This window comes from Chaetodon trifascialis, chromosome 22 (genome assembly GCF_039877785.1).
Source record: "Chaetodon trifascialis isolate fChaTrf1 chromosome 22, fChaTrf1.hap1, whole genome shotgun sequence".
Classification (NCBI taxonomy): Eukaryota; Metazoa; Chordata; class Actinopteri; order Chaetodontiformes; family Chaetodontidae; genus Chaetodon; species Chaetodon trifascialis.
In genome coordinates, this window is record NC_092077.1 from 7204955 (window position 1) to 7229551 (window position 24597).

General features: G+C 43.1%; 1 protein-coding gene across 1 annotated transcript in view; it reads right to left on the bottom strand.

The window, feature by feature from the left end:
• The window catches only part of sox5 (SRY-box transcription factor 5), a 223638-nt gene that overhangs the window by 120840 nt on the left and 78201 nt on the right, over positions 1-24597 (bottom strand). Inside the window, exon 3 of the mRNA XM_070991612.1 lies at positions 16263-16337. The gene's annotated coding sequence lies outside the window, so the exon portion shown is untranslated. The remainder of the gene's footprint in view (positions 1-16262; positions 16338-24597) is intronic.

Sequence of the window (24597 nt, forward strand, 5' to 3'; positions counted from 1 at the left end):
GCATAAGCAATCGCACAAACAGGAACTGGGGTCATTTGAGGCTCTCAGTTTGAGGACATAACCACACAAATATTATGTGAATGTTTCAGGCATTATGCTACTCAATGTAAGGAAGATGTGTTGTATCTACAAAACAAAAAATAAGTTAGACACAAAAATGTACAAAAAAAAAAGTTATTTAGTTTAATTATTTAGCATAATCACGAGACCTCTTTTTTTAACCTGCAAAAAATGGATCTTTTGCACTGGAATTTTTTTGCATACTACAGATTTTGCAGATTCATAACTTGCTGGAAGCATCAAAGCATTAAAGTCTGCAGTGTCAGACTTTGACCTGGTGTGGTTGTTGTTAATGCACCAACCATGTACTTGCGGTCTGAACCATAGACGGCATAAAAAATAGCTGAAGTCCTCCACCATGATATCACTCACTGTGGGCTAACGTTTTGAAGCCTAAAGTCTGGCATTATTTGGTGATCACCATCTTCTTTTTTTGGAGCCAGGAGTGGTGGAGCTAGGGAGGATACACACTGCTACTCCTCTATCCTCAATGGATCTAACTGAAAACGCAAGGGCGCGCCGGGAGTGACTGTCAGGCAAAATACTCTGCTTTATTGTCTATTTTACTCAAAATAGAACCAGAAGTTGCAAAATAAACATGACGCTGTATTGAAGAAGACATGAAACTAGAGATTCAGACCATAAACTCATTAGGGAAATGTTTAGTGAGGTTATAGATCACATGAGAAGCCAGGTCATTTTCTCATACGCTTATATATAATCAGACTTCTTTTGCAGCCAGTGGAGTCACCCCCTGCTGGCCATTAGAAAGAATGAAGGTTTAAGAAGAATTTCCTTTATTCGGCACATTTTACACGCAACATACAGTTGAGGAGGAAACTGTACACGCCATGCATATGTGAAATTCCATCCCGCTATTTGACCCATCCATGGCAGACCAGGAGCGGTGGGCTGCCAGTCGACCAGCGCCCGGGGACCAGTTTCTTTTCGTCACCATTGGTCAGGTGGTGATCTTCTTTCATGTTTTTAGTGGGGGTAATTTTATGGAGGATATCCCAGGTGAACACGGGGAGAACTCCACACAGAAAGGCCCCTTATTTTTCCTCAAGCAGCAGGCACCAAAGGCATGGTGGAGGACACACCCAGCGCCCACACCTTCTAGCTGTGAGGCGACAGTGTTACCACCAAGCCATAAATCAATGGTAGTCCACCGTGCCACGGTACTCGGTACTCTCTCCCCGCATTTCCTGTCTAGACTCCACTGTCAGCGTGGTAATAAAATGACAAAAAGCAAAAAGCAACTGCAAACTGTTGATCTGTGAGAGAAGGCAAACTCTGGTCTCATGCATAATAGTCACTGCAGTAATAGCTATGCACCCATCCATCACTCTGACCTCCACGACCTTATGTTCCACCTCACCAGATAGAGAACACTACACAACATCCTGCAATGGTTCTCAATGTTGGAGTTGGATTTAAATCATGAGGTGAGGAGTTTTCCACTCTGAATATACTGTAATTCCTAGGAATTATTGGATTGTATGTATTGTATTGGAAGAGATTCTCACCGTAGACAAGCAGCTGATGAGGTTTTGATCAGACTGGGGAACAGTTGAAGTTGAAAATGGTTCGACAGCCGCAGTTGCAGGAATAGTGCTCCAACAGACTGTGAGAACACGAGTGGAGTAGTTTAAACACATAATCTTACCTGTGTACGAGCACACACCTGTCTGTAACTCTGTGTGTGTGTCTGAGAGTGAGCGAGAGAGTCTGAGAGGAAAGACTGGGTTTGTTCAACGGCAATGAACTGAGTCTAGAAACACTCAATCTAACCTCTGCCCACACCACCCTCACTTTCTCGCTCTCTCAAGCAGTAAATCAATGGTAGTCAACTGGAGCGTTCGATCCCAATCACTTTGCACTTGCTTCTTTTGTGCGGCTTTACAGATGTTTCCGTGGTTACGTGAGCATCCTCTGTGGAGGGGAAGTGGTTCTCATGCTGGAGAATCACAGGTTTCAGTCAGACCATGACCAGCTCACGGAGACACCGTCAAAGTTGATTACTGTGTGTCCAGCTAACTCGTGCCTTCCAAACTCAGACATTATCCGTTCAGGTACTTCTTCCTTTAGTGGGTGATGAGGCAGACACTAAGATAATGACGCCATCGACTCTGCCATCACAGCAGCGCTTAATGTTACGTAATAATGAGCAAAGGGTAACATGCTAAAACCCTCACCTAATATGGTGAGCATGGTAAACATCATACCAGCTGAGCATCAGCACATTAGCTTTGTCACTGGGAGCATGTTAACATGGTGACATAGCACTGCTGTACCTAATCATAACCACACAAAGTCACGAGCATAGCTGACTCTTTGTTTACAGCAACGCTCGTGACCCTTTTCAATTTGATAATACACCTTTTTAAATTGTTTTATCAAGCAGATATGACAACATTTTAAGACGTTACTTTTCCTGACGGCGTGTGATTTGGTCAATGTTTGCCATAGCGCACCAATTAGTACATTAACACACGAACACAGAGTCACACACTCAGGAGCAGAGCAGCTTTTGTTGGCTATTAAGGACGAACTGTACCACCTGTTACAAGGATACAGCAGCAAACCACTGGCCCTTCTCCCCTCAGTCGCTGTCTTTGTCTCTACAGGAAATGAGCGGGCGAAGAAACAGACAGAGATAATTACAGACCAAACAATAGCTGTCATTTCTCTCTACATCGACCTCCTTGCCTTGCTCTCTTACCAGCACAACCCAGTTTGCTGTAATGTGTGCCCACTCGGCGGACAGCCTGATGCAAAGCATGCCAGAGTAGCTTCATACATCCATTTACTTTATCAACCCCACTCCTCTCTCCCTTTGCTTCCACAGAACAAAGCATGTTAACCTTGAGCTGCAAAACAGCTTTCTGCTGGCGTCTGAGGAGATATTAGGAAGGTGATTAAGTGAGATTGATGGTACTTTAATTCCCTGACAAAAATAATGGCTCCTTCCTGTTGTTTAATCTTCAATCTTCATTACATGGGAGAGACTCAAGAGAGTATGGTTTTTAGCCAAAAGAAGGCCATGCTAACAAAGGACGCCATCAAGGATGGTGTATTTACATGTTTAATCAAAATGAATTGTAATTGAAAGTCCAAAGAATGTTTGGGAATGTATCAAACCGTGGGCGGAAAAAAAAGACTGTGTAGAAATTTGAAGGTAATTCCTTGAGAAGATTTCTTTTTTCTTCTTTTCATTTTTGGAATTTGGAGCATTTGACTGCAATTTACACAGCGTCATTAGTAACACAATCACAAAACTGTTGTCGGGGTTTTACTGTTGTGAATTTCATTTTGCTTATGATTGACACAGACTTACGGATCTAGCTTCTTCTCATGACCGTGAAGCTCTGGAAACCTTTTCAAAAGTTACTATTTCAAAAGAATGAAGAAAAATTAGAAAATTAAAGTTGTTTTTTTTCTTCTTCTTTTAGAACTCAGACAAAGTTAGGTTTTAGAGACAGAAAGTTGTCAAAAGACAGCAGCCATTTACATTTTCCCCAGAAGGTTCAGGACTTGTTTGGGAGTAGTTGGACAACAAAGTTTGAATGTTGTTATGACAATTGACCTATGACCTCCCTATTGTAGGATGAGAAAGACCACAGCATAATATGAAGGTTCCCCTCTTGTGAAAAACAAAAAGGGGTTTTCAAGGGGCACAGGTTTGATTCTTCTCTTGTGGTGGATGGAGTGTCCTTGAGCAAACCAATGAACCCCTACCATTTTCCAGAGGCGCTGTTCCAAAGCTGACCCCGCACACTGACCTCCCGGTGGAGAGCAGCGAAGGAACATAAAATTCCTCCTTTGGGTGATCAATACTATGAGGAAAAAAAGGCAATAGATGCAGGCTGGGCTATTTGCTCCTACAGTACAGGGAGGTCAGAACACAGGGTCAGCTGAAGAGCGGCACTATCGGAGCTGACAGAGATTCTCTGCCTCATTGTCTTGCTCAAGGACACTTCAGCAGGGAGGACGCATGCTGGGATGCAACTGGGTTCCTATGGTACAGTCAATGGCGTGCTCCTTCACCGCAACGCCTTGCTGATCCCAAAGAATTAGAATAAGCAATTTGAAATAAATATGATAAAGTAAATTTCACTGAAATTTAAAGAAGAGAATAAAAAGTATGCATGCTTTTGTTATTGTCAAACAGGTAAAAGAATAAAAAAGATTGATATTTATGCCAAAATATCAACGTCCAGGATGCACACAGAACCTCAAAATGGCAACAGACACAAAGGCTGACTTTAAAAAAGTAAAAAAAAAAAAAAAAAAAACATTTTTTCAAAAAAGCCAAAAGACAGTTAATCTTTTCCGAGTTAAGTGCCTTAAAGAAAAATTGGGAAAGTTTGAATATTTTCATGCCCGTTAACACCCACCCCCTTTGTTTCTGTTTCCCATATTTTTCTTTAAGTGACATTCAGCCAGTTTTCTATGGCCGCCTAATGATTGACTGCAAACAGATGGGCTGCCAATGCAGCAAACAGCACATGCAGATGAAAGGGGTCCCGCCGTGTCATTTTGACACCGTATCTGTGCATCTATAAGCAGGCCTGTTTGTGTCCGTGTGTGGGTGTGTGCGTGTGTGTGTGTGTGCATAAATACACATGTGATCAATTGACTCTAGCCTCGTCTATAGTCATCCCTCTGTACAATAGGGACTATAGCAGCAACAGACACAGTGCTTTTAATCTAGTGCATCTTTCGCGGTGTCTCAGTCTGATGTCCGACTGCACAAAGAAAGGTCAGGGAGGGCTCGGTTTGGGTGGGTGGAACAAACAACTGGGATTTGCTCTCTCTCTCTCTCTCTCTCTCTCTCTCTCCCTCTATCTCCCTCTCTCTCAGTGAGGTCTCAAGGTCTGCTTTGGTGTACAGTTACAGTTAGTTTACTCGCCATCAAAGCAAATCCAAACGTCGAAGTTGTCTAATAGAGTTATGTGTGTGTGTGCTCCATGTTTTGGTGGAGAAAAAAGTGAATGGTTGTAGGTGGGGGTGGGCTGGGGGCTGGCGTCCTAATAACTGATCTGCACTGGGAGAAAAGTTGACCAACTCCCTTAAAAAGTTCATCCCATGTCATTCTTCTGTTTCTTCTTTCTCCATTTATCTGTCATATCTGCAGTCCCAATCTCTGACTGTACCTTCAAGTCTGAATGTGTAATAATAATTCCTGCTTCCAAATCCACCCCAGCACTAAACCCATGCCTACCAAACAGCGCTGCACACTGCTTAATCTAGCTCATCCTCCTGAGTTCAATACAGTTTATCAGCGAGAGACAAAGAGGGAGAAAGAGAAAATAAGGAATTGAAGGAGAATAGAGTAAGAGGAGAAGGAGGGAGCAGGAAGGGGGTCAGCAGAGGTAGACAAGGAGAGATGAATGCAGCCCCTGTTCCTTCCCACTGTCTCAAACAAGGCCTGGGTAAACAGGAAGTACAGCTGCGCTCTCCATCTCTGTCCCTGTGACTCTCTGTCTTTTTCACTTTTCTTTCAGCTCCTGCACCTCCCTTCTTAGCTTGTCCAAAAATACACCGCATTCCACTTCGAACACAGTTCCAGCTACGCTAACCTGTGAGAACAACAGCGGACAAAAGTTAATGGGAAAAGAAGAGAAAGAGCATGAAGTGAGACGCGCAAAACAAGCAATTTGACAAACGTCGTGTAGAATATCCCGCTGCTTTCTCAGCGCACAGCGAAGTGTCATGATAGTTGGCAATCTGGACACGCAGTTCCCCTCAGTGGGCCCTAATCCCCCTATTTCTTTAAGAGAGAGAGGGAGCAGAGCGGAGGAGAAAGGAGGCATTGTGGCTCGAGACAGTGCAGTAAAAAGAGGAGCGTACAGTACCAAATTGAGGTCGCGGCAAGACAATGGCTGCCCTTCACTGGCTCATTCACACACGGTCTCCACACAGCTCTATCAAACGCCTCTTTCTTTTCTTCTTCCCCTCCTCTGTTCTGTTCTTTCTCTTTCTTTCTCTCACGTCCGCCTTTCTTCTCCTCATCACAGAGGGACGGGGGATAATGAAAGCCTAGCTCACCCAGGCTGTTCTGGGGCCCGTTTCAGAGAAGAGGAGCTCTCTCTCGCTCTTCTCAATGGGCACCTTCTCATCTTCTCGCTTCGACGCCTTACGCCAGCTCCACCCACTGCTGTTGATTTGGAGGGAGAATGTATAGTTCACCAGGAAGTGGTTCGTTTAGAGACAGGACGCTATATCATCTTCTGTTTGTGACGCTTACCTACATGTGTTTTGCGCTGATTCATACAGGATAGTTAGGTATTTTAGAAGCTGGGTTATCGTTTTTCCATTTTAACTGAAATTTAAATTTGTTTTTGATATAAAATCTGAACTGTAAATTATATTTTATTTCATTTTCCTGCAGGGACAGTAAACCCTACATCGCTGTTCTTCAGGGAGAGTGGATTTGTGGTTCTGACACTGTTTCAATTGGTGAAACATCTGTGGGTGGGCACTAATTATAGTTCATAATATCACTTCAGATTTAAGAACGAAAACGGCTCTCAACTAAAACAGCACAAAGGGTTGTGTTGGTGGGGGTGTGTTGCCTCAGGTACCAGTGAGTAATGAAATATGATTCAGGAAGTCCAGTAGCAGATTGATGAATTTCAAATGCCAAAATACTGCACGACACAGGATTTTACAGCTCTGGAAAGTTACCACAACGGCAATCATTTTATCTTTTGGGAGGCTGAACATGGCCGTAGTCACATATGTGATTTGATTATTCCCTACCTTTCTCTGTGACTCTGACTCAGACTCGGTGTTGTGTTTTGAATCACAGGACTTTTCAGTGCTGGGAGGTTTGACAGCATTGTCATTTGGCATCTGGATCCAGGAAAGAGAGACTGCCAACACTGACTAGATCCCCTCCTTTCTGACAATGAACACTGAGTGTGTGGGAGCTGCTGCTGACTTGCAGGTACTGCCACAACATAATTGTTAAGTGAAGTCTAGTGGGAATCAGTTAAAGTTAGCAAGATAGATTACCTACATTTCACTGGGAAAGTCCACACGGAAAGTGGAAGCTAAGTATCTTAGCAAGCTAACCTCTACATACTTTCCAAAGAGCAGTGCACCAACTTAGCACTGCCTGACTCAATGAAACAGAGCCAGATATATTGACTTTTTATTCCACACATTCTTATTCCTTCTCAAAAACTTTAGTTCCACATTACCCAAAATGCAACCCAACCACCAAACGTTCTGTCAGAGCTTCACGTGTGTTATGGTAGTAGTGGCTGACATAGCCCCGAGCTGCTAGCCTCGAGCTACACCCCTACACCCCCAGATTTTGTTCATTTTCACACCTGTAGTCTTCAGGCCCAACCGATGCTGCCTCACGAGGTAATTCATCAGATGTCATGCATCTCCCTCTAGAGCCACAAAATGCTGGATCAACTTCATAATATATATAAATATATATATATATATATATATATATATATATATATATATATATATATATATATATATATATATATATATATATATATATATATATATATATATATATATAGAATGCGCAAATCATACATCATTACATAACCAACACAGTCTGTGCTTGTTGAAAGAAACTATAAGGTCTTGCATTAACATTTAGAGCATTTTTTTCAGAAACGTCACTTTTGTTCTGTGTTCAAACCTATTCAGACAAGCTGTTAAAAGGCAAAGAGTCATTCTAATATAAAGCTACCTCTGTTATTACAAAGCATACACAAATGTCTCATTCATTAGGCCACATATCATATGGACTGCTTGTTAAGAAGAAAAGACCATGAACAGTAAAATTTGTTCCCTTTCTGCCAGTGAATGGGTCTGTAGAATTCGGTGTGTCACACAGCAACAACACTCTCAGAATGCCTCTGCACGGAAACATGTTTATAAAAGAAGAGGTTAAAAGCACCTTCAGGCTACTTGGGTCACAAAGGCTGATGATCCACGAACTTAATTTGGCTTGGCAAACCTAATCGTTCAAAACTGTTTGCACACAGAGTGTGCTGGATGCTTTTAACCGGTTTATTGCGAGACAAGGGGGAAACAGGGATTGGCATTGTTATTCAAACCACAGAAAAATTGTTGTCTTCCAATCACATTTAAGCAGAAGGACGTCAATTGCTCACAGGGTTGAGCGCGTGATGATGCAAAGGTGACTATTATTGCTCCACTAGAAAAGATTGCTTTGATGTTCTTTTGATGGTCAAGTGCTCTTCAGTGGAAGGCAATCATATCTCGTTGCATACACACACAGTGATATGCCTAGCTAAACATGTGCAAACATGTACACAAGTACAGACATAGGGACCTGTAGATACTCACACATCATGCCTGGAGTCAACTGGAGAGGAAAACGTAAGAGACGTAAGAGAATACACTTAGATCACAGGGTGCAAAGAGTGATCACAAATAAGAGGGGAGTCTGGAACAGAACATGGGGCTGGGGTCGAAGACCTCAACTTATTGGTTATCTGTTGTCCCCTGACATAGCCTTTGTATATCTACAGAAAATTACTGTGCAGCCATTTCCTGGACTGTCTGTTAACAAACAGTTCAGTTACAGTTCAGAGTGACTGAGCATAAAGGATTTTAAAATCTGTACAACATATGACTCATTCTTCCTTAGCGGATGCCCAGGCCTAAAGCAGCCCTGCATTAATAAAATAAAAAGGGGGCTGCGTCAGGGACTGGTGAGACCAGACTATGGCTCCAGGAAATCCAGTTTGAGTTCCTGGGAATTTGAAGATGGGCAACAAAACAGTGTGAGCCATTTTATATATGTTTTGAAGATTTTTTGGGGGGGGGGTGGGTTTGCCTGTATTCAAAAGAAACAGGTAGGAAATGCAAGGAAAGAGCAACAGGCAACAAAGTTCCCTCACCAAAATCAAACCTGGATGTTGTGATAACTTGCTATGCACCTTGGTCCACGAGGACATGGGGACGCCTAAATTCTCTTTGAGTACAAATTCCCTGGCCATCCAGGAAGCATTTGATGTTTTCCCCAATGGATGATTCTTTCTTTAAACTCATAATAATCTTGCAGCAAAAGATCTTAGTATAAGTCATTATATTAACAGACACCTCACACTGTGCTCAACTTTAATGCCAACAATCAATTTGTCAGAAAGGTTTTTTTTTTAAATGGTGAATAAATGAACAAAGTGTGTACACGCTCCTCACTTTTAAACTCAACTTTGACAGCTGGTGATGTGAAGCCATGTGAAGGTTGGTATTAAGCGGGAGAAATGGGCAGTAATGACGTGTGGTTATTTTACTGTCACGTCATTGCCGTGTCGCGCTGCTGTTCAAACAGCACGTACAGCCTGGAATTGTCAGACAGGAAACAGGGCGAACATAAGGCTGTTAAGTGACAGGTTGAAAAAAAAAAAGAAAAAACAGACAACAGGTGGACAGACGGGCAAACACGGCGGCTAATGGAGCTGATTGTGGACGTGGTCAGAGAGGTGACGTTCCGAGACCCACGGGGAGCAGACAGCAGGCCTGACCTCCTAATCTTACATACAGCACAGCCACTCTCATGCTGTAATTACCTGTCACACTGTGAGTGTTTGTGTGTGCTGTGGAGGGAGGGGTGTGGTAGGAGACAGCACTTGCACTTGACCCAACATGCAAACCAACCCTGTGTTTCCCATAAATGACATGAAAAAAGCATCGGCGGCCGCGCACACCTTCCTGAGACCCTGACTCCCCTAGCCCTCTCCCTTTCTGGCTCCCAGTAATTACCTGTGGGCCTATGGAGGGGTGGGAACCATTGTGTGTGGCCTGCGTTACACTGAGGGAGATGTGGGATTGATGCGCACTCAGCGACCTCTCTGATTGGGGTTAACAGCAGCCTCATTTGCATGAGGAGATGGGGCTTTCATTAGCTACAGCAGCAAGACCTCAGGTGCAGAACACACATATCTGCACACAGGAACACACACACACACTACACACAGAAAGGGCAAATTATTTAACCTTTCAAAAGACACAAGGTTCTCCTGTTTGTTTTGTTTTAGGTTTTTTTGGTGTTTTTCAAAAGTATCATCACATTTGTCATCATGGCTGAACGTTAACCAGCTAAAATATCCCCAAAAATGTCTGACTACATAAGCAAAGTTTCATGCTTGAGGACAACAAGTATAGACAGCAATAACGGGTCATTCCATGATGGTCTTTCAAGACTCTGATTACTGGCATATGTTAATGTATATATTGGAAAACAAACGCGATGGCAGGTTTTGGTTCGAGCACAAGAGATACAGTTGCGCTGCAAACACAAAACTTCCCCTCCCCTGGTCAGCTGTTACCATTTTAAAAGGGAAGTTTCTTTATAATACCATATAATACAATCACTTGCACACACAGAGAGGGCATGTCACACTATATGCAACTGAAGACAGCTCAGTGCAGATATGAAATAGAATCAAGCAACAAAGTGGGCACTTCACTCAGTGACACCTCCATGCTCTTTCTCTTTCTCTCTCACTCACACACACACACACTGTACACATAGTCACACACACTGTCCTGCGCTGTCATGTATAATTCAGCATGTGGCCGGGCGGGCAGATGCCTCATCCCCAGGGGGTCCCATCATGCCTTTGCTAGGATGAAACATTTAACAGCACAGGACAAAATGGAACACGCTCAATGAATAAACAGGAAGGGTTTCTGGAAGAACACACACACACACACACACACACACACACACACACACACACACACACACACACACACACCATATTCACAGCCCTGCTATCACATGGCTGCTTTATAACAAATATAGCCTTTCCAATATGTCTGCACATACATAGCTGAATTAAAATTTCTCAAGATTTTAAAAGAGAAACTACTGTGTGAAGTTTTTTTTTTCTTTTTTTCTTTAAACTTACATTAGAAACACACAACGTGACATCTGTGCATCTTGGCCTATGCTTTGTACAAAACCATCTTTTATCATCATGACCTCCAAGTCCCAGTGCACACGAACACTTTCACAGACTCACACACACACTGCCGTGCGTAGAAGGGCGAAGAGAAACACTGGTTCTCCTTTTAAGGCTTTGAAAACAAATGGCCACTTGGCTGTACACACACACACACACACACACATCAAAAGTGGGTCATTAAATGAGTCACCCAACAACTGTAAGAGTGCTTTTACTGCAGTCTAAGTGAATAACTGTGGAGAAACGACAATATGGCCGCATAATATCAATATCACGCTCCATATTCAGCACATGATGGGGCAAAGAAGAGGAAGCTGTGTGTGTGTGTGTGTGTGTGTGTGTGTGTGTGTGTGTGTGTGTGTGTGTGTGTGTGTGTGTGTGTGTGTGTGTGTGCGCGCGCGCGCGCGCGCGCGCGCGCGTGAACGCATGCCTGTGCTTGATGGAGCAAAGAGGAAGAAGCTCTGTAAGCGTGAGCAGATGCTGGTGCTTTGCCTGTGTGCGTGTGTGTATGTGTGTGCATGCGTGCGCGCATGTGTGAGAGAAAGAGGGAGCCTAAGGAGGCCTGGAGCGAGGCCAGGCTGGCTCTAGACTGTGAATATTAATGTGCTTTAACCTTGACACAGGAGGAGCTGCTGGTGTAGGTGGAGGAGCCTCCTCTGATGACATCAGACAAGAAGACAGGGACTCCTGCCTGATGTAACAGTCTGAGGCATGACTCCTCATTACACCTCTGCTCTCCTCTTGTCTCCTTTCCTCTCACCTAACCTTGTCTCCTCACGCCAGTGTCCTCCATCCCTCACCTTCCATCGCTTCTCTCCTGTCCCCCATCACTCTGCTCTCCTTCCTTTAACCTATCCTCTCCACCCATCTCATCTCTTCTTCCCGTCCTCTTCAATCAGTCTCTGGCTTCCTGCTACCTCCTGTCTTCTACTCCTCACATTGTCTCCTCATACCTCACATCCTTCACCCTTTGTCTCTCTCCTCTTGTCCACCCACCATCTTCCCCCTCTTCTCAGCTCCTTTTTCCTGTGTTTTTCTCCACCTCCATCTAACTCACTTCCCACCACCACCTCTCTCCTCTTCTGTTCTCCACTCACCATCTTTCCTCTCATCTAACCCACTCTCCTCAAAGTCCTCCATCCCCACTAATCTCTTTCAATCATCCTCTCCTCCTCCACCCTCCTTCCTTCGATGTCTTCTAACCAAGCCATATACCTGACGGCCTCCACCCTCCTCTTCTTTTCCTTTCAGTCTCTTTCTCCACCTGGTTTTGTGTCCTCCACCCCGTCTCCTCACATTTCCTTCCATAACCTTTCACTCTTTCTTTCTCTCTCCAACCTCTTTTTTCTCCTCCATCCCTTCTTATCCTCTCCCTTACCTCCCACCACCTCTTCTCTCTCCTACAGTTGCCTCTCTTTCTGCTTCTCCAACCTCAGACCAACCTGAGCTCCTCCTCACACTTCAGGTCTTCCTCTCCTCTCCTCCCACCACCTCTTGTCTTCCCCTCTCCCCTTGTCTATCATTACTGGCATTCACCTCCCAATTCCTCTCCTTCCTTTGTGAGTGTATATGATTCTGGCTGTGCAACTAACCCCCCCCCCCCCCAAATACTCCCTCATCCTCTCTCTCTCCCTCTTTCAGCTCACTGCCAGGTTACCACAGCCCAAACTGTTCAGCTGCAACTGTTCCAAGCCCAATAATTACAGCTTGTCAGAAAGAATTAATTTTCTCATTTCTCATAAAGACGTGTAAAAAATTACCATGTTATTATAACGCCGCCACTCTCTGGAGGCACCAACGAAAACCAAATTTAATTTCGGAAATTCTTCCCTCGCACATTAAATTAAACACATAAATAAGAGTTTAGGAATTGGGGGGAGGTTGTCGGGTGGAGGGGGGGAAGCATATGTTCGTTAGGCCGGCCCCAGCTCTGGGTAATGGCCGACGTAATGTTTTGATGGGCCCGGCTATTGGTAAGCACCAATACATTTGCATGATCACCGTCGCGGCAGGCAAGCGAGCTGCCAATTAGCTCTCTTACAGCTCTGGACAGGGCTGGGAGAGAGAGAGAGGACAGGGGATCTGTTCGGCATAAGAAGTACACAGCAAGACATGGAACTGAGCTAATTAACCACCACGTATGGAGGACTGCATACATACTGCAGGAAGATTCTCTACAGGGTGTTTGGCTTTTCACAGAGCATCTCTTAAGGTGAAGAAAATGACTTACAGTAAAGCAAGGCCTTGGGTTCAATGGTGCAAATCCGAAAAACAGAGCTACAGAGCGACGCACGAAGATGCAATAAAGTCTTTATTTTGTGTTTACGACTTTGCATTACAATTCTATTAATGCTCTTTTTGCTTTGCTCATCTTATTCTGTTAAGGCTCAATAGGCAATTGCTTAGGTTATGAGCGCAGTGAGTGGGCACTAATCAAAATAACTCCACAGCAAACTGGATTAACTTTTACCACAGAAGTGCTCTTCTTCACTGAAACACCATGATGAACCTGACAGGACGAATTCTCCTCATGCTGAAAACATAGTCTAACATATTGATTTCTGCCAGCCGCACGGCTCCTTGTGGATGGGTGGCTCATCGGTTTGTGGTGCCTTCGACCCAATGGTTTCCTCTTTCACCTCCCTCAAAAACACGCCGGCGATCAGATGACCCACAAGTGACAGCGGCACACAACCAGGCGGGCAAACAATAATCGACTGCAGATTTTCCAAAGTGACAGAGATTTGTACGAAAATGAAAATAGAAGTTACAAAAAAAGTACAATTTAGAGAGCAAGATGAATGATGATGAATTGATGGATGACTAAAAAGACATTTCAAAACACACACACCTTCAACTAACACACCTGAAATATAAAGAGATTCAACAGGAAAAGAGGAGAAAACAAACAAGGAAAGTAAGTTTTAACAAAGTAGATTCCTTTCTGCTTTATGAGGCTGTTGTCTCAAGAAGAACAACTGTGCTAAGACAATGTATTTTTACATTCAGCTGACTGAAGTGGCCTCAGGAATTAAGATGGGAGCAAAGGAAGAAGACAGGTGACAGTATTATGGAGCGACATCAGGCTTCAATATGAGAGACCACTGTTTGTTTACCGCTTTCAACCAAGATGACCAAGAACATTCCAGAACCATAAACACGTTTATTATTGTGACCATGAAGATGAAGGCCCCCTAACCTTTCATTTTAACCCAAACCACCGTGTTTCCATAAACCCAACCATGTTGTTTCAGTGCTTAAACGAACCAAACATTAACCAGAGTGTTGACACATTATAAAATGGATTTTGGGATGTGTAATGTTTTAGAAGGCGCGGACAAATGATGTTGTGATGTGTCTATTTTGTCGCTGAATTTGGAGGACTTGCTGTGCTTTCTTCTCCTACAGTGTTCTTCTCGTGTGCTTGCTGCAGATTTGTCCACAGCTCCCTAAACAGAGGGCTGTTGGGGAACTGCTCCCGCATGTGCTATGAATAAGCACATACATGCAAGTATGTACACAACAACTGCTGACAGTGTGCACACACCCACAGTCTGCAGCAGGGACCATGCTGTGCCTGTAATCCATGAAACTAGAGGGTGCAGCTGACTGTTTAGATACTAATGCTAACTTAAATTTTGAGGTAAAGTTCCGTATGTTCATGACTATAGGAACAGTTTGCAGGTTGCAGTTAGTATGTTATGGTTTTACTGGGATTGCTTCTCAGTTTTTGTACATTTCTGGAGATGCAAAATAACTTTTCTCTCAGTCTCTTTCATCTTTTTTCCTTGTGTGAGGGAACTACATAACAAGCATTTTATTTCCACTGCTATACTTTTGCCTCAGCCAAACTGAGGGTCAAAGGGATGGAGGATGTCATATGCCTCACAGATTTTAAAGCAAATTTGTGATTTTGGAAAATATTACATTTCTTAGACAGATGACAAATCTCAAAATATTGCAATATTTGCTGCTATTGGTTTTATATGTTCACATTGTCTAATTTTCCAATCCTGCTCTCCACTGACACAATGTGGTAATTTGTAATCCAGCATCAAGTGCAGTATAATTTAAATTTACATCAGGGCAAACTGATGATTGGCTGATGGTCAGAGCCAATAGGAACAAAGTTTAAGAAAAGGGAAAGCTTCTGATGACTGAGCTTTGTTGATTCATCAAATGACGACAACTGATGAAATCACTCGCAGAATTCCCAGACGTTCTGACAGTCTGATGAAAGTGATGCAGAGGACCAGCCCCTCTCGCTCCGACGGGGAACTCCCACAACGAAACAAACTCACCCGAACACAAATGAATGGGGTGTCCCCTCCAACTCTCTGCCACAATGAAGACAGGGACTTTCCCTGCCTGCAGCACAGACACACACACACACACACACACACACACACACACACATACACATTCCCAGGGACACACACACAGAAAAGGTCACCCCTGCTTGACACACACACACGCAGCAGGCAGAGTCATGGCTGATCTGACAGGGTTGCGACAAAGACACAAACACAATATCTCACACACAAACACGCGCACAGGCACGCACACTCTCGGGCTGTGGTCAGCGTTACCAGTGCCAGTTAAATCTTCTCGGTAGTGCAGTGATGAGGCCGCAATCTGTGATCATGACGCTGCCTTGACATGCACTGTCTGGACTCAGACACAAACACACAAAGAGAAGGCAGACAGTGTCAGCTGAGCCTCTATTTCACGGTCATTTGTCTCGTATCTGGGTTTGCTATCGCTGCCCTCCTCTGACTGCAGGCCTCGTTCTCTGTAAAGCACTGTCCACTGCTTTCTGTCATCACAGCTGAGCATGCCACGAGAGAGTTATCCACTGATGCGCCACAACATTTACAGATCCCACCAGTCAAATTCATTTCTTAGTTTCAAAGTTTTTGGATGAGCAAGCTCCCAAAATAGAAACATGTGATGTGTAAAGGTCAAAATATATCAGTTGGCTGTTGGTAAGAGGTGTGCAAGGACGATGTTTGGAAAGATTCAATATGTTTGAATGCACAAACATCCCAACTTCTATCCATGATCTTCAATAGTGTTCTCTGTATAAACCTAATTTCCATAGAATCAGGTATAAATGCCCAAGTAACCTTGTAAGTGGAACTAAGCCACCTGGAGACGGAACCGTCTGTGTGCGCAACGCAGACAGCGGTGGGAGAGTAGGAGATCAGTTGGAGCACTTACCAGTTACTGGATGAGGTGACCTGAAGAGAACAGTGTGATGTAATCAGCTCCTCCGTCCACTGAGCCTCCGCACTCCTGAGCACGAAGAAGAACAAAAGACAGCTAAGACATGGTAATGTTTGTGTCTTCTAAATGCAGACCAAACGTGCATTACTGTGGGGCTAGAAAAAGTCTAATCCAGGTGTAGAAAAGGTTAAAGATTGATGATTGATTCAACTTTCTATAAGTCTTTACCACATGTCTATTTTTTTAGGAAACCACTCCGATTTTTAGTCACTTTCCACCATTATGATATAACTTTAGCAGGCAAAATTAGAATAAAAGCAACTGTAGAGCCTGTATTAGCCTGGAAAGCTGAGTGTGTGTGTTGTTAGGTGCGTTGTGTGTCACGGGGTGTGCAAATGCTTCCATGCATAAAATCGTGAGGTAAGACAGATTGAAAGGAGATAATCGGGCACATAAAGACATAAAAAGTGAGAGGGAGCGAAAGAATGAAAAAGCTGAGGGCAGATTAACTCACTCTCGCTTACAGATCCTCTCCTCTCTTCATCCCTTCGTTCCTCCTCCTTTTCCTCTCCCTTACCCACCCCCCTTTGCTTCCTACATTCCTCCCACCCTCACCCCCTTCATACCAGAATTCTTCCATCTATAAATATCAACAAGAGAGACTATAGAAGTACATACACACACACTGTAAACACACACACTAGCCTAAACCAATGAGCACAGTGGCGTATTGTGCCAGCAAAGCCAATACACACTTCCACGGCCATTACTCCCCATGGAAACAGGCAAGTGCGTTCGCACACACATGTGATGTTGACGTTGTACCCGCACAGTGGCTGCCTTAGACAATAAGCTATTTCAGGGCCAAATCGCTGACAAAAATCCATTTTTCCACCCCACTAAAAAAGATCAGGAATGAGGGAGGGAGACAGAGCAGGATAGAGAGAAAAGCTGAAATCAAATAAACAGTGGCGTACATCTCTCTTAAGCTGGATTTATCTCTGTATTTTGTCATCATTCTAATTTATTCCCCAACCTGCTTACAATTACCGCCTTTTCAAAACTCATATCGCCGGCTTGTTGTTGTTCTCGCGGAGATTGCGTGGTATCTGCCAGTGAATGAGCGGGGGACTTGCATAAGGTGGAAAAGCTCCTAGTGTACTTTTGTAGATTATCCACTTGATACCGATTCATTTTCTCTCTCACTTGTCACAGTTTTGTAAAGGAGGCGATGTAGGACAAACATGAAAACGCACACAGAAACACACACACGCACGCAGACACACACGGTACTGTAGAGTGTAGAGGAAGGGAGTGGGCTCATCATCTTTAGTTGTGATTACAACACTTGGCAAGCTCTCCCCTGCCTGTTTGCCTGCCTATTGCCTTACAAATGGATTAGTAAGCCCTGTTCCATTTGTGTGTGTAGCTTCTCTGAGATTTAGGCTGACTTACAAATAACACCAATCAGATTTGGGAGCAACCGTTGTGTAGTCTTTTCCGGGGGAATATTGGGCGATGTGATTTGGGGACAACGCTACAGTGCCGGTCGTAAACACTTAGTTCAGAAAACCTTGGGACTCTTGTGTGTGTGTATGTGTGCTGTGAAGGTTTTACGCGTCTCATAATAAGGAAGTCTGACTGCAACTTTTGGAGTCAGTCGGCGGTTAATCCATGGGAGGCCTGCTCGCTCATCCCTAGTTTACATGTAATACAGAAGAGGACAAGTCTGATCTGAGGAAGGGAGAAGAAGCGGTATTGAAGACAGGGAAGGCAGGGCACAGATGTAGAACACTTTGTTTCACTGAGAAACATGATGAAACAAGAAAAAACAGGAAAGTTCATCCCCAAAAGACAACTCTTAATACGTCCAGACCTGTCAACACTCCCATTTCTCCAAGGATTGTCCTGTATTTTAGCCTTTTCTCCTGCTGTCCTCCCCATCATACATTTTCCCTTAAATAATAATAAAAAAAGGTTAGCTGTAATGTTGACAGGATGCATACGTAGCGACTCCTCCTGTAACGCAGGTGGCAGTATGTAGGAAATTAGCTGTAACATCCACTGACGAGAAGCCATGCACTCAAACGGCACCCGCCAATAAAAGAGGAAGAAGATGGTTGAACACGAGAGGGATGGAGTACCTGCCAAAAAGTCTTAAAGTTTCTCCCCAAATGGGAGGAGGCTTACCCGTACTTAATGAAGTGCAACGTCGGTCAGAGTCATGCTTTTTGTAAAATATGCCTCACGGATTTTAGTGTATCACACAGAGGGAAAAGCGATGAGCCAGCATGACAAATCAGCCAAGCAGGAGCGGAACCAAGAGGCGCAGGAACGTGCTCCGCCAGTGACTGCATTTATACTATCTCTGCCATCCATTTTCATCATCATCATCATCATCACCCACCTGTTGTCTCACTTGCCAGTAGCCTCTCTCACAGCTGCAACTGAAGCATAATGTGTACGTGATGTGTACAAATCTTTCAAGTAATACATACACAAACTAAGTGCTGAACCTATATGCTCTTTTGTGTTTTTATGTGTATAATGCAGGGATGTTGACAGAATTTCAACCAAGTATCTGATTCTGACAAGAGGAAGTAGCTAACCCAATCCTTGTTGTTCTTATATTTTAAAGCAAGTGATTGCCGAGTGGTGTTTTTAGGATCCCCTGTGTCCCCTTGTCTCAATGGAAGGTGTACGTGGACAGTGGTGAGGGTGGTGGGATTTGGGCATTCTCAGAAAATAGCTGGTCCTGGAAGCTTGACATATAATGAGTACTTCTGGATAGTGCAACACAGATAATATGATAGCTTTCTCTATTCCTGACTCTGAACAATGCAAAGATGGTTTGCCGTTGCAAGCTCAATTCTTAACAAAAGCACCTTGCCTTGATGAGCGAACTGGTTGCATTGATTCCATTGAAATGAATTGATCTGGTTGGTTTCTCCAGCAAATGCTGGTGAGAACTCTTAGAGAAGAGGGTGGGAATTGACTCCATTAAATTGAATTGATTTTGTTTTCTCCAGTAAATGCCGGTGCAAGCCCGTATAGAGGAGGCTGGTTGGAGTGATTCATACAAAGCTTGTAACTTTGAGCTCTGGAGACTGTGGTCTTCCTCCATTCTACTCCCAACAATCAACCACAGATCTGATCTTTACCTAACCTAGCAAAACTTGAGCAAACCTTCACTTACAGCAGAGGCCGATAAAATGCTTGCATGAGTGGAATTCACAATGCAATCTGGGAGGCACACAATGCCCTACTTTTCAATACATTATCACAGATGTGTTGGGGTTGATATTACAAAAACATATGGATATAGTATAACTGCACAGTGAAGAGTATCCCCTTGAAAATAATATACTTTTGATTTTTATCTTCATTATTTTCTATTCGTGCTTGGTATCAAGGAGCTCAGGTCTGTAATGTAATATGCTATAAGTGCCTTGCCTCAGAGCACCATGCCTGGCAACTGTCTGGTCACAAAGTATCTTCTATCATTCATTAATACATTAAAAAAAGAAACGAGAGCACCAATTTTAGCATAAAAGGAACAAGGAGTGTTGGGTATATGGGAAAAGTGAGTGTGTGTCCTTGTGTGTGTGTGTGTGTGTGTGTGTGTGTGTGTGTGTGTGTGTGTGTGTGTGTGTGTGTGTGTACACATGTGTTTCTCTCGACCCGAGAGTACAGTTTGTGTGAATAAAGCTCTAAGCTGAGCTTCCATTAAGCCCCTTTCAACACAATGCCTTTCTCTCTCAAACTCTGTCTGATGGAAATCTGCTTTTGTTGCTGCAGTTCAATGTCCCTGCTATCTCCTGATGGAAGGAGAGAGAAAGGAAGGTCTGAATGGGCCTCTATAGTTTTATGTTCCAGACGGTTCACGCACACACATTTGCCAAATCACACACACTCCTTGCTCCTCTACAATGAAATCAATGCTCTCAGTTTTCCTCTCTGTGCACAGCATCTCGCAGTGCCAAAGGCTTCTTGTGATCAAACACCACATCATGTTCTGCAATTTCTGATACTGATGCTAACACAGTTCAGCTTTTGTACTCTGGTGTGGCTGTTCATTCACATTGTATTCGGTCGCAACAAAGGATGCCTTTTTGAGGATGCCTTTTTGATGGGTGTTTTCTTTTTTGGGTGGAAATTTCTTATTTCCTAACGACTGCTGTGCCTTTTTTCTTGCTGTCCGTTTGTGTTTCTCATTGCATGCTCCCGTATTTGCTATCAGGTATGATATCCCTGTATCGTGCATAGGCATTGTCTTTTCAAAACAAAATCAAACTGTAAAGTCGTGTATTGTGAGACTCAAATCAGCAATTTAACACAATAAACATGTGCAGACAATGAAACGACACAATAAATCTGAAAATGGTTTTGCCTCCAGAGATACAGACTCATGTTTGCAGTGACTTTACAGCGGAAACTCCACAAAACTTCTAATCTTTTTTGTAAACTGCGAAAGCAAGCAGAAAGACAATATCTAACATAATCTGCTCACATTTGACTTTAGATTTTGACTGCCTGTTGTGTTATTTGGCACCACAATCTCTCCCCTGTCTGTGTGGGCATGTTTGTGTGTTGGGGTTGAGTGGGTTACACAAGTGAACATATGTCAGGAAATATGTCTGGTTTTGGTTTGGATAGGAGCGCTGGACTGCTGCTCCCAGAGCTACCGTGGGACCAGGAGTGTCCAGGGATAAAGCCTGATTGTTGGGATGATAAAGACCCCTAACAGAGTGGACGGAGATGGGAGGGACCACAGGACTGTCCCGCCAAAGGCTGGCACATGTACACATGGAGGCAAGACGTGATCTCATTTAAAAGACTTTTTTTTTTTTTTTTAAACAAAAATCAAAGATGCGTTCTCAATGCGAACATGAATGCTAAAACGTAGGAGTCTATTAAAGGACTGGATTGCAGGTACCTAATAAACCGGTTACTGACTATAAGTGCATTTGTTTGACTAATTCTTACCATCTGCATGCAATCTGCAAAGACACTGTCACACACAACTAATAAACCTCAGACAGAGAAAGGATGGACACACACTCACTAGAATTAGTGCATACAAAGCAGCATAGAAGACAGAGACAGAGACAGGGACATGAGCAGACTCAAAATGAAAAGAAGTTGATGCACAAACACACAAACACAGACAGTGACCTCCATCGCGGGCCAATTGAAAGCTTCTGACTGGGTGAAATGTGAGTGATTTGATTGGATTATAGACAGGATACAATGGAGACGGGTTGGGAGGCCTGTAACCTTGCATAGCTATTGTATTAGCCTACAGTACACTGCAGTGGTGTAGAGAACACTGGTGAACACGCACACACTGATAAATTCTTATCATGAAAGTATTGCATATGGCATCATTTTCTGCTTCTGGTACCTTAGAAAAATATTGATGAGGCCATTTGTATTAGAGCACAGGCAAAGGTTCTTCAGTGACTGACAGCTGGTTTTAAAGGGTCTTCACCTAAATCCCCCCCAAAAAAACATGTTTTCCATTTACTACTATTCTTATCTAGCCGTGCAAATTGCCCATTATGCAGTCAACAGCTGTTGCTCAATTCTTTGAGCACTAAAATTTAAAATCTGCATTGGGGATTGGAGAAGGAATCTGTGGTCAAAATGTAGTCCAATCGTTTTTGGGTTGTTTTTTTTTTGTTGTTGTTTTTTTATAAATATATAGTGTCCTGCTCAGTACTCCCCCATTCACACGGACGCACACACAGTTGTTCCATCACTTTTGGGGACACTGCAATGACTTACATTCATTCATTGTAGACTTCCCCTAATCATAACCATAACCACTACTTGCCTAACTCGAAGCTTAACCCAAGTCTTCACCCTGAAATTTGATTATTTATGTAAGGCGGAATTGCATTGTGTCCCCAGTAGAAAGGCGATAACAGATTTATAGCCCCACAATGTGAGTAATACATGGAGACAAACACACAGACACACCGTTTCATCCCATTTTCATCATCACTTCATCACATTACTCAACACACACTGTTGACACGCAGCTCATAGACTCCACATAATGATGTAAAACATACAGATGCAAGTAGGCACATAGGCATATGCACTTAAACACTGGAAAAGCTAAAGGTCAGTGGTGAAAGATGTCTTTGAGGAGCATCTCGTAAAGTTTCTGTTGCCATTGAAGTGTTGTGCATAGTCTAATAAGGGCCAAGACTATAAATGCAAATTGAAATTAGGTTACTTTTCTCTAATTGTCTCTTAAAGACACAATTCACTATTCAAAAAGCATCAATGGTAAAAGACTTGCGTTGTGCTATAGACTATTCTATCCTCAATTCAATCCATGTGGACCTCAACATCGCTGCTGCAATTTCATTTACTCCTGCATTCATGTAAAATGGATTATGGCCTAATGCTGCCTTCTGTAAATGATAATGTTAACAATAATAAAGCGCACTTCATTATATTCCATGGGAAAATTAATGGCCTGGAGCGCATTATATGAAATGAAGGTTGGTCTCGTATTATACAGACAATGAAACATTGGGTCCAAAGATGTCATCATGAACTGCAACTTACTGGACCAAATGTGCTTAGCAATTATGTATCAGTGAGATCAGGGTATTGTGTTGTTTGTTGTATGGACAAGGACGCATCCCAGTACCTTGACCCCTTCTCAGAGCTGGCCAATAGCTATTCAAACCAAGGGTTCCTTTTGAAATATGACATCACTTCTTTTCTTTGCCAAGTCTAAATCAACCCAGGTAATTAGAATTATATAAACAAGGAAGAATGAGACCTTTTCTGTTGTGTCTTTGTGAGACAGAATGGCTAGATTGCATTTCTGAAGGATGTCAATAGGAACACCAGATACACAGCTGTGAGACCTTGTGAAGACCTTGAAACAAACACACAAACATGTTACAGAAGCAAACTCACTTGAAAAACATACTGCCATTATGTCCTGTTCTCTCAGGCTCTCAAACCAAAAATGTACGGCAGTGTCTTGTCTGCTTAGTCTACTACACGATGAAGTTTTGTTTTGCGTACCAGCCTGTTCAAATCTGGCCTAACGTGGGCAGCTGATACCAAACGACTGCTCCTTATTACAGCCATTACATTGCTTCCATGCTCTTGTATAATGAAAGAAAACTCTATCCTGGAACAGAAGATCAATAAGTGCCACAAACACGGGAGGCAGTAGCTGTTCCACCTCTGTTTCTTATGTCCATTCAACACATTCACTTAGAGTGTTGAGCCTCTCAATAGCATTTTTCTCTCCTTTATTTAATTCATAGATACATAGATCAACTACATGACCTATTCTTCACTGCCTTGACCGAGGTTCCTGCATCCTATGAAAACTTTATTATATAGAAGGGTAAAAATGAAAATTAGGAATATGAATGGTTTCAAATGAGCTAACTGATGGACCCAATACAATCAAATTTTGCGTCTTGTTGGTTGTATTTAGGTGAAAAGACATCATTCACGAGTTCAGTGTCTTTCTGACATGCACTATCATCCATAAATGCTTCACCAATTTTACTATATTTATGAAAAGGACAGCATTATTCTGTTATATAAAGTTGCTGAGGCAATCTAGCTACTTTGGATACAGTTTCCAGTTTCCACATGGCTAAAGTACAAGGAAAAGCAGCCACATTGCTAGCAGTGGCAAGATTATTACATTCTTAAATACAGTGTAATACTTTTGTATTTTTTCTTGCAAACCAATCATAAATGTACAGCTTGATCATTAAAGTTTCAGACTTTGAACTGTGTGAACTAATCTATACTACTTTGGCTGGAAATTCCTGCAACATCTCTGAGACAACTTAGATGCATGATGCAGTAAACAATCTCTAACCTCATACATTGTACGTCCTGTGTTGCTGATAGCCTTGTGGGATGGATGCCAAGCATCACAGGACCGTTGTATTTCTATCTGTAACGGTGCAGCCATGCTTGAAGGAATAAACATGGAACCTTTGTGACAAAAAAAGCTTCAGCAGCAAGATTAACCCAATAATGTTTCAGAAGCCATGTGTAAAAGGGGAGTTTTGATAAAGGCAGAGATGTGGCATCAGGTGATACTGCAGGTAACATCCTGATTGACAGAGGTGGTAAAAGACTAGAAGAAAGACCAAAGTGAGACACTCAGGCTTATTTTTCTCTCTTCTCTCACTCCACCTTTCTCTCTTTCTCTCTCTGACAGTTGTTGTACCATTAACACCGCCTCCACAATTAGTGTCTTCTCACCAACTACACACACACGTGCACGCACGCACACGCACACGCACACGCACACACACACACACACACA